Below are 16209 nucleotides of genomic sequence, written 5' to 3' on the forward strand. Positions count from 1 at the left end.
AGGGTTCAACGGGTAGGCAGCCCTGATTGCTGAAACTGGTAACAGATGGACTTCAGAGGAGGAGAATCTAAAGAGGAGAGAATAAATGTATCAGGGGAAGAAAAAAATAGAAAGAAAACAAAAATCGGATGAAGAAAATGAATTTTAAAAGTTACATTAAAAAATAATCATAAGGCGCTCTTTCTAAAGATGATGCTGATAAAACCTAAGTAGTAGGTTATTTAGGTTCTATCTTCTAAAACTCTTAGGCTGAAAACTATTTAATGGAGATGTGAACCTCACAGGGCCGTTCCTCTAGGGAATACAGTATTTGGGCATTTTTGTGAAACTTACAAATACCGTTGTGAATGCCATTAGGGAAAACAGAATGGGAACTTCAATGAGAATGCCAGTCCTTCGTCAAACCTGGGAACCAGGTGATGTGTATCTCCAGAACCAAACTGCCAAACCCTGAAGAGGAACTTTTTTTTTTTTTCTGCGACAGTCTTTTTTTTTTAATTATTGAGTTATAGTCAGTTTACAATGTTGTGTCAATTTCTGGTGTACAGCATGGAGAGGAACTAGTGATGGAACTTCTCTTGGTCCGTCCAAGATTCAGACTTGGGGATTGCAAGTAAAGGTCTTCCTTCCCCGCAACATCTTTGGGATCTTTAATTTCATTTCCCAAGTCTGAGTCTTCCGCTGACACCAGTGTTTCTGTGAGAGGTGCCCATTTTCCATGGTAGCCTCTCTGTCCAATAGTACCGATGTTCAGACTTTCCACCAGTCGCTCTGCGCTTCCAAGTTACTAACTACCCACAGATAACACATCTCAGGTACAGTATAGCTCTGCTTCTCCCTTCAATGTTAGTATCTCAGGGTTAATACTGTAGTCGTTGAGGTATAGATTCCCAAGGTAGGAACCTCAGGCTCAGACAAGGGGCAGAGAATATTTGGATAGTTTAAGATAAAAGCTTCTGGCGCTGTCACTCGTGTCAGCAGTTTAGACAGCTGCCTACAGGAAAGAGAGTCAAGTAGTTAAAAGCAGGTTCTCCATAGCTGACGATCCTGGATTGAAGCTCTGCTTCACAACTTCCTGGCTGAGAGGCTTTCCCCAAGTTACTTACGCCACCTATAAAATGGAAATAATAATGGTAGCCACTTCCTAGGACCGTTGTGAGTATGTAATTGAGAAAACAGAGACAAAACACCTGGCAGGTTTTCTAGCGTGTGTTAAGCATCCACTCTGGCAGGTAGTCATTTATTATTTTCTGTTGTTGTGTTGTGAGCATATTACTGATAAGAAGAAATGGGGCCGGGCAGAGTGAGCAACTGATAACACTGTGGCGACGGGGAAGACCAAACCAAGGGAATCGGAGTTCTGGCAGGCGGTGGATAAAACACTCAAGTAACTCAAAGGGTTAACTGAAGGGAGTTCAAGAGAAGGGATATTTGTTGATGTCAGGGCAGGATTAACGGAATCATACAAGGGTGTCAAGGAGCCCACAACAGTAGGAAGCCTGGAGGAGACAGAGGAGAACGTTGTAACATGGAACCCAGAGAGAGATGTAGACACTGAAGAGAGTCACGCTGCAACAGCCGTGGCTACAGAGCGACAGCCCGGCGAGACGGTGGCAGAGGGCTATGTGACCACTCTGTCCTTCCGCTGGTAATTCTCACTGAGAGAGCAGAGCCAGAAGCCAGGGGGAAAGACCCTGGGCTTTGCAATTCCTAGAGTTAAGCTTCCTGGGCAGAAAGCAAGGCACAGAATGAATCTGAAAGGGCAGAGAATGACATCAGTGGACACGCACACCAGCGTTTCAATTCATTTTCCATAAATTCCAATTCTGACGAGTATTATGAGAGCAGGGTTTAACACTTGTTATTGAAAGAAGCTTTAAGGTTGCTTTGTGGGGCCCTGGAGCTTTGTGGGTTGGAGTTTGGATCTTTGACTGTGAACTACACTATAGGACTGATATCTCAGAATCCCTTGGCACATAACCTCTAAGGACTTATATTTTGCTTCTAAACAGCAAAACGCCCAGTTTTCTGTCAAACAGAGCACTACTGATTGAGATATAGTTCCCAACACGCAGAGTTTCTGTCAATGTATTAACTTAATTAAATGGTCAAACTGGGACGTTTGTATCAATAAAGCTAAAAGCAGATAATACACAGAAATCCTATTTACTTCTTGGTCATGTGTCCATTGTTTGAGCCGAGGTAACTGGAAGAAGTCCCTACTGTGATCTCAAGATTGTACCACCTTTCAAATAAAGCTCTGTTTTGCTTACTGTGTTACTTCAAACTAAAGGTGACATTTCAAAATAAATTTGGGAGTTTTGCTATTAATTATGATAAATATTTTCCAGGTATTTTTAATCCACTTCGGCTGCTTGGACTTTTATGTTGGGTTCCAGTGGCAGCACCGATTTTGGGCCAATGCTGCATAATATTTAAGATTTCCGTTTTAAATGGTCTCTCCCTGAGTCGTCATAAATCATTGCAAACTGACCTTTAAAAATTAAAGCTGGATTATCCATTACACTGAACCATTAAGAAGATTCCAAGATACTGGAAGACATTTTTTTTCCTCCAAAAATCGAACTAGAAATTTCTTGGAATGAGATACCACGTCTGAATGATAAGTGAGTGGCAGTAAGTCTTCTTTATCCAGTGCAAGCCTTCGCACACTGCACTTATAAAATCAGTCGCTGTCAGCTCAGTGGCCGTGAGGACAGATACAGAGTGAAAATGAAATTCACCACTATTAATACAAGTAAATACCTGCCATATATTAGAAGTAATGAACTCTACTGCAACTTGCAGGAAAAAAAATGGGGCCAAGTATGATTAAGCTCAGGTGTAAAATATTCCAAATGGCACAGCTAACGTCAACATCTAAAAATGTCATTCATTCCACACACTCTGACCAAACCATGTCCTATGAAAAAATAAACAGTTCAAAGAGAAGATCAGGAAGCACTTGACATAATGACTGGACCACAATAAAATATTTACGATTCTCTCTTTCATTCAGGAAACTATTTGATACCATCAGGGAGTGAATAAAGTTGGAAGCAAGGAAAGAGTATTGACGTCAACATGTATTCTATTAGTGAAATAAATACTGAGAGAGAATGTTTATAGAGAATACAGTGACTATGAAATACATGTATATACACGTTGAACTAACACACCAGGAAAATTTGACAGTGTTATTGGACAGCTGATGCATTTTTTTAACATAGTTGATAGTAGGAAATTAGAGTATTAGCTTTATGTTTTTATTGGGGAAATAATCTTAAATGTTACTGCTTAATTAAAAAAAAATCTATGAATTCTATAGTCTCTAACCACACACCGTCCACGCACAATTCTGCTTCTCCTAGAAACACCATGGATATCAGTCCCGTATTATTAGAGGTTCTGTTTCATTCGTCTGTTCATGGTTGGGTGATGGAGGTCAACATGACTGTAAAGGAAGAATAGGCAAGGGACACTAGGAGTCAAAGAAAACTTTGTCCTCTCTATTTTTGAGCTGGCAAAGGCAAAGAAAATTTAATTAAGTGAATTTAAATTAAAAACTGTGAGCGAGAACAGAAGATGAATTCAGCAGTGTGGAACTCTGGGCAGATACCATCTCTATCGAGATGATCTCATTCAAGTCCAATCAGGACAACCTTTCTTCTGACATGTCTCCTCCTGTGAAGTCACAGTTATCTTGGTATTGCAGCTGTCAGAGCACACACTGTTTTACTCTCTGGTTTCTTGCTTTCAGGAACTAGACGAAAAAGTAAGTGCTCCAAAAGTGCTAAAGCCTGGGAGGTCATTTTTCTCGTTGACCTTTCACATCTAGACGCAACATGTACTTGAAGCGATAACATTTTTCCGAGAGAAATCATGACAGATTCCAAATTCTTTTGAACTCTCCCGGACTGTAAGGAAAGAAGAAATATTCTCCAAGACCCAAGGTACACAGAACGTCTTGTAGGAAGCAGGAAAAATGCTTACTTTGCTGTCTGAATCCTACCACGTGAAATGCAGTCCTTTAGATTATTAAGGAAGCAGACGGGCTTTTCAGCTTTCTTTTCCCCTAACGAATCTGTCTTTTGGAAAAGTTCCCACAAAAACAAATAAATTTTGATAAGAAAGAGAGCAGAGTAAGGTAGGATCCAGAACCAGCCAGACTATAGAGAGGGACGTGCCATTAGGGGCTCCTGGGCAGCACAAATGACAACCTGAGAATCCCAGGAATGAGGGGAGAGGGAGGGCCCCCAAGTGGAAGATTCAATGATGAAACTCAAGGTTACATGGAATTTTTAAAGGATATGCTGCAACAACGTAAAAGATACTAGCCTAACTCCTCCCATTTGCTGAATTAAAAGCAAAGATGCAGTAGGTTTCCGGGAAGAATGCCGCGCAGTGGCGTGGGTCTGGAATCTCCCTGAATCTCTCTGTGTTAAATCGACAGAGCAGTAGGGTGGGGACACCAAAAAGGTATTGAGAAAATTATATCTGAGCAAACACAGTAAGAAGATGAAGGAATGAGTCTCATGAATATCAGAGAAAAGAGTAATTTAGGCAGAAAGATCGGACCCTGCCGGGAGCCTCACGGCGGGAGGGAGCCTTGTGTGTTTGAGGTTGACCGCGGGGAGCAGTGGAGGGGACCCGAGGAGGTGAGGAAGAGAGGTCAGCCTGGTAGTGGGGAGGTCAGCTCATCCCCGAACCTGGCCTTCAACGCTGCGGGAGGTGGGGACTCACTGGAAGGTCGTCAACGCTGGAGTGGTGAACGGTGCTGAGCGTGCTCCCTCTAACCGCCGGAATAAGATGTGTTTCTGTGACCTACTCCATGAGCTAAGAAAAAAGAACATATTAAAAGGGTAGGATGAAATTCCTCCAATTCTTTACACTGGGATTTCACGGGATGGGAAAAAGGGACATTTGTGTGTGTGTGTTTTTTCTTCTTTCAACATCCCTGATTTATTTTACTTACTGCAAAGAGAATGTATTGCTTTTGTAATAAGTACAATTATATAGAATTATGCATATATGTGTATGTATGCATAAATACATACATATACATAGAAATAGATAGTCCTAACTTCCTGGGTTCCAACTCACGTGAGCTGCATAAACCATCTCCAACCACCCCTTTTATACGTCATCCCCCAGGAACTGTTTTGTGTCCCCTCCCAAGTCAGTCTTCTTATTCTTGGGCAGCATTCATTTTATTTTACTTTATTAATTAATTAGTTAATTAGTTTTAAGAACTTAGCTTGTGCTGGGCACTTTATTTATTTATTTTAAACTGGATTTTATGGTGTGAATACAATTTTTTAAAATTAAAGTACATCAGTTACAATGTGTCAATTTCTGGTGTACAGCACAATGTCCCAGTCATGCATACACATACATATATTCATTTTCATGAAAGGTTATTATAAGATATCGAACACAGTTCCCTGTGCTACACAGCAGAAACTTCTTTTTTAAATCGATTTTTATGTATAGTGGCTAACGTTTGTAAATCTCAAACTCCCAAATTTATCCCTTCCCACCCCCCTTCCCTGGTAACTATAAGATTGTTCACTACGTCTGTCAGTTTGTTTCTGTTTTCTAGATGAGTTCATAGGGGCAGGTTTTATTTTAACAAGTTCTCCTGATTTCTTAGGAATATTTATTTATTTATTTATTTGTAATGGAGGGACTGGGGATTGAACTCAGGACCTCACGCATGCTGAGCACGTGCTCTACCAGTGAGGCTACACCCTCCCCTAGTTTTCCTCATTCCTGATCGAAGTTCTCTTTGCCTATAACTTCTCTCCAGCCTGTCCCAGTTGTAACTGTTAGGAGGTACAGAGAACGGGCTTAATAACTCTTCTACAAGACATCTCATCAGCATGCTGTAGGAAGGTGCCTGAACTCAGAGAAGCCTAAAGAACCTTTTCTCAGTTTCACAACTGAACCCAAGGCTGGTCCCACGTAGTGGACAGAAGTAAACAGAGACCTAAGAGGAAGAAATAAGCAATGAAGGACGTGTAGTGGGAACATGCACTTATCTGGGCTATAAAAAGAAACTTGCATCACATGTTGGGCAACCTTATAAAAATCGTTAAGTGCCACAAGAAAGTTATTGAGAAATGTGAGGTCCCGGTCAGCTACTAAGGGAGCACCAATTATGACTAATTGAGAAATTCAGCCTGGAGAGGACTTGACACCCTCTTCTTGGTTTCAGAGTGGACTACTTCTCTTACAAGAATTATTTTTAGAAACGTTATTTCGTATTTTCCACGCCTGTCTTATTTTTTTTTCCCTTCTAATTTTACACCTGAGTGCCCTGAGTGGGGGTGTGTTCATGAGAGGGTGGGACGTTCCAGGAGGAAGTGGCAGTTTCAAAACACAAAGGAATACAAATCTCTTAGACTCAAGTGTAAGAAGCCAACAATCTCTTTCCACTAAATCATGCAGCTGCCACTGAGTGGACTTTCACAACTCTTCTTACAAATGGAAAAGCACCTAATTAACTGCAAACTATTACAAAAGTTCAGTGAAAATAAGGGAATGTGACATTTATAAATAAATAACGGATGTATTGATCCTGCTCAGTGAGAAGAATCTAGAAGGTGTGGGAGACGGAGAAGAAAACACAAGAATCCCTGCTTTTTAAGTTAGAGCCTTGTTTCTCTGTGAGAAACTGTGCCTCTCACTGAACCGGCAGTATCCTATCATCTTAGGGAATACCCTTTATAATACAGACTTTGATTAAGAAAGCATTTACTTTTTTCGTTTATGCTAGGGATGGGACTGAAGTTACAAAGAACAGAAAATGTTTTTCTGTTCTCCCGAAGTCTCTCATGGAACAACACATGCAAACACAAAACATACATCACCAAACCTGCCAGTGCAAATTCACAATAAAATCACAGATGCTGGCGGGAGGTAGACTGATCAGAACAACAAGATCATCGGAGACAGACATTGTAGGTGGAGAGACTGTGAAAGCGAAGGATACATTCATTTCCTAGGAATGACCACCCTTACCCAAAAACTCACTTTCTCCCCCTAAACAAGGCTGAAACCCAGAAAAAACACCAGCGAAAAAGTCTAGTATATTTTTAGGCACGTTTTAGAATAATAACCACAACTACCATCCTAATGTTGGTTGAACTTTTTCTAATTTCCAGAAACAGTGCGAAGTATGTGATGTGCTTTAAGTGAATGAATTCTCTCAATAAACAGACCCAATCTATAGTGATCAAAATGGTTAGTAGAGAAAAAGTTGGACCCAAAATGGCTCTGCTTGTCTTTACCAGCCAAGCCTTATAACCAGCAGGCTCCAAATGGGCTGTGCACATCTCTGCAGGCATATAAAATGACCTACTGGGTATGAGGAGAAAATGTGAAAAATGTTTGTTTCAATTTTTATGCTCCTTTCTCTAAAAAATCGTTTTTGTATACGATATACAATATACATAATACAGCTAGTTTATAAAGTGTATAAATATAAAAATTTACATACACTGTAGGTTGTGCTTAAAAATATGTGATGATAGGAATGTACCATTTAAAATGTTTAAAAAAGAATTCTTAAACTATTAAGCCATATGGCTCCAAAATTTAGACCAACCAAAAAAGCCATATACAAATTTCTTCCAAAAGTTCATTTTTAGTACATTTCTATCGATTCTATGAAGCCAAATAAAAATCTTCTTGTAAAATTCAATTTCCATTTCACATTTTAGAAAAATTGTTAGCAATTCTGCTATTATGCTAACCCAAATCCTTGTAGATTAGGGTGGTAAACTACAAGAGGAAAAGAAACTACTGGAGGCAAAATGGTATTATCTAGAAGTTTGAGCTGATATAGATCGAAGTATTTTTTTAAAACTGTTATAAATAGAAAATATTAAATCTTTAGAATAGTCCATTTGGGCCCAGGCAATATATACTTCACTTTATTGTAACATAAGACATCAGGCAACAAACAAAATGAGGACCCTTCTTCGTGATGAAATATTCCCCTTCTGCACAATATTTTCTGTTTAATAAAATAGTCTGCATACTGTACTTAAGAAAGACACCATCAGAGTGGCTAAGTGTGCACATTAAAAGGCACAATAATAACAGTTTTTATTATTGTATTACATTAGTTTCCTATTACTGCTGTAATAACTTACCACAAATTTATTATCTTCTATTCCCGGAGGTCAGGAGTCCTAAATGGGTTTTATGGACTGAAATCAAGGTATCTGCAGAGCCGTTCTTTCTAGAGGCACTAGGGGAGAATCTGTTTTCTTAAGAATTCCAGCTTCTCAAGGTCACCTGCAGTCTCTGGTTTGTGGTCATGTTCAAAGCAAATCATCCAACCTCTGTTGCTGTCATCACGGTACCTCCTCTCATTTTGACTCTACTTCTTTCCTTGGGGCCACCTGGATAATCCAGGATTATCTTCCTACCTCAAGCTCCTAACAATCACATCTGCAGAGTCCCTTTTACCGTGAAAGGTGACATATTCACTGAGTCCAGGGATTAAGGTATGATGTCCTTGGTGGGGGCTATCATTCAGCATACTGCACAGTTTGAACTCTGACCCCCTAAAGATTCATGTCCATCTCACCCACAAAATATATTCCTCTCACCCCAACATTTCCCCACAGTCTCAACCCATTACAGCATCGAATCAAATATCATCTAAGTCTTATCAGCTCAAAAGTCCCAAATCTCATCGTCTAAGTCATCTACATTAGGTATGGATGAAGCTCCGGGTATAATCCATCACGGGGCAGAATTCCTCTCCATCTGTGGACCTATGAAACTGGAAAAGAAAATTTTTGTCTGCTGGCAAAATACAAGGGTGGGGGTGGAATATGGGACAACAGTTAATAGTTACAGATATTCTTGATCCAAAGTGATAAAATGGAAGGGAAAAAGTCATCACCAGTCCCAGGCAATTTCAAAAATCCAGCAGGGCAAACTCGATGAGGGTTCAAAACCTGGGAACAACCCTCTGAGGCTTGATACCTGTCCTCTGGACCTCAAGAGTTATCCTTCCTTTTATTTTGAAGGATGGAATATGTTTGAAGCCAAATAGTCTCATCAGCCCGTCTCCTGCCTTATAGACTTCTGGGGTTCAGAGAGCCTTCTTTCATTTCATCTTCTCTTGGTCACTTTCAGTCCAAGCTGGTGGTGTTTCCAGTGATACATTTCCGAAAGACCTGTTGGGTCTCCCATTTGTGTCTGGGGGGATTCAATTCATTAGACAAGAGGCTGCTTCACAGACCTCCCTGGACAAGCACTTCTCTGTTCCTGGCCTCTGGTGAGATGACTGATGGGTTTCACCATTTATACACCTGATTTCTTTAGAGAGTCCTCCATGTGACTGAACATTCTGACTTTCTGACACTTCTCAGGCACTAGCAGAATGTCGTCCAGTTACATCCTTGGCTAACTCTCTAGAGCACACTTTTCTGGCCATGAATCTCCTAACTTATGCATATTTTAAAATCTAGATAGGCGGAGAATTTCCCAAATCATTAAGTCTTGCTTCCTTTTTCCTTCACAGCTCTTTCTTCAACGTATCTCTTTCCTCTCATATTTTACAAGAAGCAGCAAGAAGAAACCGGGTTGCAGCCTCAACGCTTTGGTTGGAAATTTCCTCAGATAAATATCCATATTCATCACTTGTAAGTTTTGCTTTCTACCTAACCTCAGGACAAAATTTAACTAAATTTTCTGTCACTATAGAGCAAAAATCTTTTCTCCTCCAGTTTCCAATAACACTGTCCTCATTTCCCTCTGAGCCCTCAACAGCAATGATTTAACACTCATATTTCTACCCCAATCCTATTTATGGTGATGTAGTTCTTGTCTAAGATGATACAGGGTTCTCTGTTGTCTTGCTCATTTCCTTCTGTGTCTTCACCTGCAGTATCTCTAGTGCCCAGATTTTTACCACTAGCCTGTTTATAAAGATCTCAGAATTTTCTGAGATGAAACAGGTTTCTTTCATACCATGCTCTTCTCTACTCTTCAAGGTTCTGCCCTTTATCCAATCTGAAGGCCAGTTCTGCATTGTTAGATATTTGTAACACAGAATAGCTCCCCTCTTCTAGGTACCAAAATCTTTATACCATTTACTGAATGGCTACCATCTTCCAGCATCAAGCTAAGCTCTTTATAGACGCCTTAATTATCTTAACAACTATCCAAGGGAAACATTATTATAATGATTTTACAATGTGAAATACAGTTTAATGTGCTAGAAAAATAATAGGCTTTGGAGCTGGGCAGATGCAGATTCACCATTCTTTAACCTCATAGTCTTGGGAAAACAGTTAAATCTCTTAACTCTTTCTGAGCTTTAATTTTCTCAAGAAAAAAAAAAAAAGGCAGTGGAAATAAAACCTACCAAGCAAACTGATTTTTCTTCTTCTCTTTTTCTTCCTTCCTTCCTCCCTTCTTTCCTTCTTTGGCGAGGCTCATATAATATATGTAATATGCTTAATAGCAGACACATAATAGAAGTTGTTATTCTTGATATTTTTTTTTACTCTGCTGCCACATATGGAATTAACTCACACAGAATAGAATATTACCAGGGGAAAACAGGCATTTGTGATGAGCATCGCTGGTCATGCCGATTAAGATAGATACATTTAGAGAGACAGGCTAGTAGAGCTGATGAAGGTGTCTGGAAAAATCTATGGTGGCTGAAATGACTTTTACCCTCCAAACATTTCCACTGCTTTTCTTGAGGATACTTAATGGTTAAGGTATCAGAACTCATGAATTGATTAGAGAAGAGATAATGGATTCAGGAGAGTTTTTATTTGATGGTAACTCAAACATAGAGGAGCTCTGTATTTATATGGAAATTTATTGATACATAGAATGCCTATATTGGATTGAACAAAGAGAAAAGTGTTATTATAATCTTTAATTAAAATATATATTCTAATTATACTCCATCCGTCTAAAGTAGTTTACAATTGTGTCGTGTCTATCTTGGGGATTTAAAAAGTTCAATCCAAATGTAATATGTTAAGTAAAAGAAAAGGGAAAAAAAAAAAAGGTCTCCTTCTGGGACTATATTTATTACTTACCTCTCCGGTAAAGAAAGAATTGTTTTAAACAGTGACTTTTAACATAAACCAGCCCAGGACTTAGATCAGAACTATCCCCTGAGTTTCTGTCTGAAAATAGAAGTTTTATTACTTGTCTTTTGAAAAAGGACACTCAGCTAGGAAGAACACTTACAATCCACAGTTTGGGATCCTTATAACACAATTTGTTGACTACTTTTTTCAACCAGTTTTTAAAGCTGTCAGAAAGTGAGGCAGTTAATTTAGATATTTATGTATAAATACACACTGGGCTGGAGACCTCAAATAGTTATCACTTTTGTAAATCAGAAATAAGAGTCACAATAAAAATGTTTGCTGTCTTTTACTTACTTATTTGTTTATTTATTTGAGCAGTTTTAAGTTTACAACACAATTGAGGGCAAGGCACAGAGATTTCCCATATACCCCTCGCCCACACGCGCACAGCCTCCCCCATTTCTTTCATGGATTGTGTCTTTGGGGTTGTAGCTAAAAAGGCATCACCGTACCCAAAGTCACCCAGGTTTTCTCCTCTGTTATCTTCTATGAATTTTACAGTTTTTCATTTCACATACGATCACATGCCTAGGAGACATCTCAGGGTCATTTCTACCCAAAAAGATGATTTCTTTCCACTGTACACTTATTTTTAGTGTACATAACATTCAGCCTTAGAAAATATATATTGCCTTTCTGAGCTGATACGTGTATAGTCAGTTACAGAATGTTTCATATTCAGCTCAAGGAAACACACACTGCATTTGTGAGCTAAAAGACACATTACTAATTGTTTATTTTCAGTTATTTTTATCTGCCTCTTGTGGGTTGAGCTGCTGCCAACATATTTAGCTCAATAAATGGTCCTCTTCTACTCTTCCTGGCTTCATAATCGACTTGCAGCTTCTAGGCGCATCTCAAATAAATATTGGCAAAGTGACTCAAATCCTTAAAATGCCTCAGCAGATTGATATAGTCTCAGCTAGAAGAAAAAAAAATAAAAACAAAATCCTCAATATGCAACATGTTTCTCAGCTTTTACCACCAGGTTCTTTGATTCTACTAGATTCAGCGAGTCAAACCTTTCCATCTTTCTCTCAGACTCTGAAATCTTGGGCTAAGTGTAAGTGATGTTTAATATCCTGAGAGCATATTTGTATCTGATGGGAGTTTCCTGTGCAATGAAAGAGAAATGGGGGAAGATGACCTTATGTATTGGCTCTGACAGAACACATTAATGGTAAATTCCAAAGAAGGTGGATGGCAAACATAGCTGTTGAACTGGCAAACTGCCATGGTCAAGAAGGTGTGCTGGGAACTATACTCAAGGGAAAAGATGTTAATAAGCCACTCCCAGCCTAGATTTTCCTCTTGGCTGCCAATGTCATCGGTTGACATCAAATCATGGAATCTCTACCACTTCTGTTTTGATCAGAGTCTTTACTTCCCAAACAGTCAAGGTCAGGTACATCATCTTATTTTCTCAAAAATTAAGTAAAGTGAGAAAGACATGGAGACAAAGCAAGAACTGTGGTGTTTGGAATAAGCTGGCATATTGATGATCTCACCACAGTGGTAGCTGATGTGGACATATGTAGTCAATGTCCTTAAGATTCTTGTTGACCGCCGCCCACCCCTCCCACACACACTTGCTGGAAGCACTTGTTTTCAAATCCAACTTTGCAGTGAGAATAAAGGATATTCCTTTCGAGACCCAAGGCACAGGCTGCCACTCCTGGTTCCTTCCCAGGATTGTATCTCTCTCTGTCTTGCAAGCTCTACTTTCTATATCCGTCTTTCAATCCAAAATACAAATCATTACAAAATCCATTGAAAACGTCAGATGGATAGTGCTCGGTTCAGTTACCCCAGACTGAATTGCTTTGCAGGGTGGGTGGGGGGGTGCGCAGGGAGGGGGCAATTCAAAATCAAATGCAAAGCTGACGCACATTGCCATTTCAGGAAACTCCATCATGTTACCTGGCAGTTTGGGAATTCGGCAGAGCTCTTTTAGAAAGGTCATTGTATCCCAGTATTTCATATACATTGCGTGGTTTTTTTTTTAAACTTTTTTTTTATTGAGTTATAGTCATTTTACAATGTTGTGTCAAATTCCAGTGTAGAGCACAATTTTTCAGTTATACATAAACATACATACATTCATTGTCACATTCTCTTTTGCTCTGAACCACCACAAGATCCTGTATATATTTCCCTGTGCTACACAGTATAATCTTGTTTATCTATTCTACATTTTGAAATCTCAGTCTGTCCCTTCCCACCCTCCCCGTCCCCCTGGCAACCACAAGTTTGTATTCTATGTCTATGAGTCTGTTTCTGTTTTATTTTTTTGTTTTTTTGTTTTTTTTTTAGATTCCGCATATGAGCGATCTCATATGATATTTTTCTTTCTCTTTCTGGCTTACTTCACTTAGAATGACATTTTCCAGGAACATCCATGTTGCTGCAAATGGCGTTATGTTGTTGGTTTTTATGGCTGAATAGTATTCCACTGTATAAATATACCACTTCTTTATCCAGTCATCTGTTGATGGACATTTAAGCTGTTTCCATGTCTTGGCTATCGTAAAGAGTGCTGCTATGAACATTGGGGTGCAGGTGTCATTTTGAAGTAGGATTCCTTCTGGATACAAGCCCAGGAGTGGGATTCCTGGGTCATATGGTAAGTCTATTCCTAGTCTTTTGAGGAATCTCCACACTGTTTTCCACAGTGGCTGTACCAGACTGCATTCCGACCAGCAGTGTAGGAGGGTTCCCTTTTCCCCACAGCCTCTCCAGCATTTGTCATTTGTGGACTTTTGAATAATGGCCATTCTGACTGGTGTGAGGTGATACCTCATTGTAGTTTTGATTTGCATTTCTCTGATAATCAGTGATATTGAGCATTTTTTCATGTGCCTTTTGATCATTTGTATGTCTTCCTTGGAGAATTGCTTGTTTAGGTCTTCTGCCCATTTTTGGATTGGGTTGTTTGTTTTTTTCTTATTAAGTTGTATGAGCTGCTTATATATTCTGGAGATCAAGCCTTTGTTATACATTGTGTTTGAAAGCAGGCTAATGCTCCTTAATGATTTTCACTTCATCTTGCTTATTTAAAGTTAAGACCTCAGAATTCCACATGGAAAACAAAATCAAAATACATTTTTAAGAACACTTGCATTTTTTTCTTTTGGTTTGTTTGTTTCTAAAACAGAAAAACTCTATGGCTGTCTTAGGTGGCAATTCAACAGGAGGAAGTGAAATATCTTGAACTAACACACAGAAGAAAACACTGAGAGTCTACTGCTTTCAAGTGCATAGTATTCTTGTTTCTAAATTCCCCCTCATGAAGGATCTTCTTGCAAAATAACTGTCTTTGAAAAGAGGAGTCAAAAATACTGTCTTTATTTTTGAAACCCAGCAATAGCATGCTTTTCTTCTTCACCTATTTTGCATTTAGAAGGCAAACTGCTGTGATTGCCTCTTGAACAATAAATAAGTACAGAAGAGTTTAAATATTACAATATTCAAAAATAAAATTCGTAAATCAGGGAAAGAAGAGAATTCGGACCATAATTCATGCTGATCAAAATGGCAGGTGGAATCAGTGGGTCCAAGGACCAACTTTTATCTGCTCTGCAGCAGAGAATTATAACCTTTTATCTGAGCTTCCCTGAGGTTGACATTTCACTTTGGCCTTTCTTGGTGGTAAATTCCTGGGAGGTCTTACCTGGGAAGGTATACGATCCATTGAGGAAGGGACTTGACCACCTTTTGTGGACTGAAGAAATCAAAACCAGATATAGACAAATATTCATAGAGAACATAAGTATAACTTCAAAGTTTGTAGGCATTTGCATTCATTTCTCCTATTTTTGATTTTAGTGACCAAAAATACCAAGTTCGATGTATTCACGTAGGGAAACAGCACTTCGATCACTTGGTAAAGATGGACTTGCACTTCAGATGTAGAGAAGCAGGACAAATAAAGAGAGTGGGCTCTATTTGTGTTTTTAAAATCTCTTTTATTTCTCGGAGCTGCTTGACTTTGGCAATTTGAACAAGAAGACGACGAGAGGACTGAAGTAACTATTCTTATCATTCGATGTGGGAGTTATCACTGTTTGCTTCCTCTACAAAACCAGTAGCTCCAGCACATCTTGAGAAGTTCTTCACAAAACGTGTTTGATGTGACAAAGTACCGGGCAAAGGCATGGAAGGATCTGAGCCTGATCTCAAAGAAAACACTGTCATCTTTTCCTTTACCTCGGAACTCTTCTTCGAAGACATTTAAGTCTCCCCAGATAGGAGACAAGAATGCTTTACTGGAAGAATTGGCATGAGATGACTGTACCCCAGGTCATTTGTGTAACAGCAGGTACTGAGTTCTGTTGGTTAAAAACATTAGGAATCTTCTCATGCACTTAGATGTTCGATAAATTGTTTTTCTCCATCTCAGTGCCCAAATGGTTGCATGATTTATGTAGATATATGCAAAAGATCTGCCAACAGGTATGTGTGGGAGAATCAAAGTCTTGCTGCCTCCACGCATTTCTTTCACCTCCACCTCCACTTCTCCCGAGCAAGTACCCTGTGCTCTGGCTTGTGATTTTTCTCCCATCGGGCTCACTTTTGCTTTTATACCTTAACTCATGTCATTGCCCCCATTTGGGTTGCCTGCCCCCTCCTTCTCCTTGTAAGCAAAGTATACCATCTGTAAGTTCCAAATAAAGCACAAGGTTTTCCAATAGCCTCCCTTGTGTGGATAAATTTTTTTATCCCTGGAGCACAGGATACATTGTACATTCTGTATGTGCTGAGTGTGTTTGTGTGTGGCACTTTTTGTTTTAGTTTCTCTCAGCACCAGTATTTTAAACTTTTTGAACAAAAAGGACCATATTTCAACAGTAGTTACCATCTACTGAGTGCTTGCTAGATGGAAGTAGCAAAAAATGTTGACAATTAAGTGATGAAAGAATCAAATGAAACATTCTTATCTGATAATTTTTTGTGTGTGATGTTGAGTAGACATCTGGCCCATTTACATATAAGACTGTAAATGTCACAATGGCAGAAAATGTTAGTTTCCACCAATAACGTCTTTCTTTTATAGCCAAAGAATCCCTCC

At 39.2% G+C, this 16209-nt stretch overlaps 1 long non-coding RNA gene across 1 annotated transcript; it reads left to right on the forward strand.

Moving 5' to 3' along the window:
- The first annotated feature begins 4789 nt into the window (after positions 1 to 4789).
- LOC140686194 (uncharacterized) lies at positions 4790 to 15758 on the forward strand. The gene is made up of 3 exons (XR_012059813.1): positions 4790 to 4862; positions 9545 to 9665; positions 14967 to 15758. It is a non-coding gene; the product is annotated as an uncharacterized lncRNA (long non-coding RNA).
- Positions 15759 to 16209: the final 451 nt, after the last annotated feature.

Source organism: Vicugna pacos, chromosome 16, assembly GCF_048564905.1.
Source record: "Vicugna pacos chromosome 16, VicPac4, whole genome shotgun sequence".
NCBI lineage: Eukaryota > Metazoa > Chordata > Mammalia > Artiodactyla > Camelidae > Vicugna > Vicugna pacos.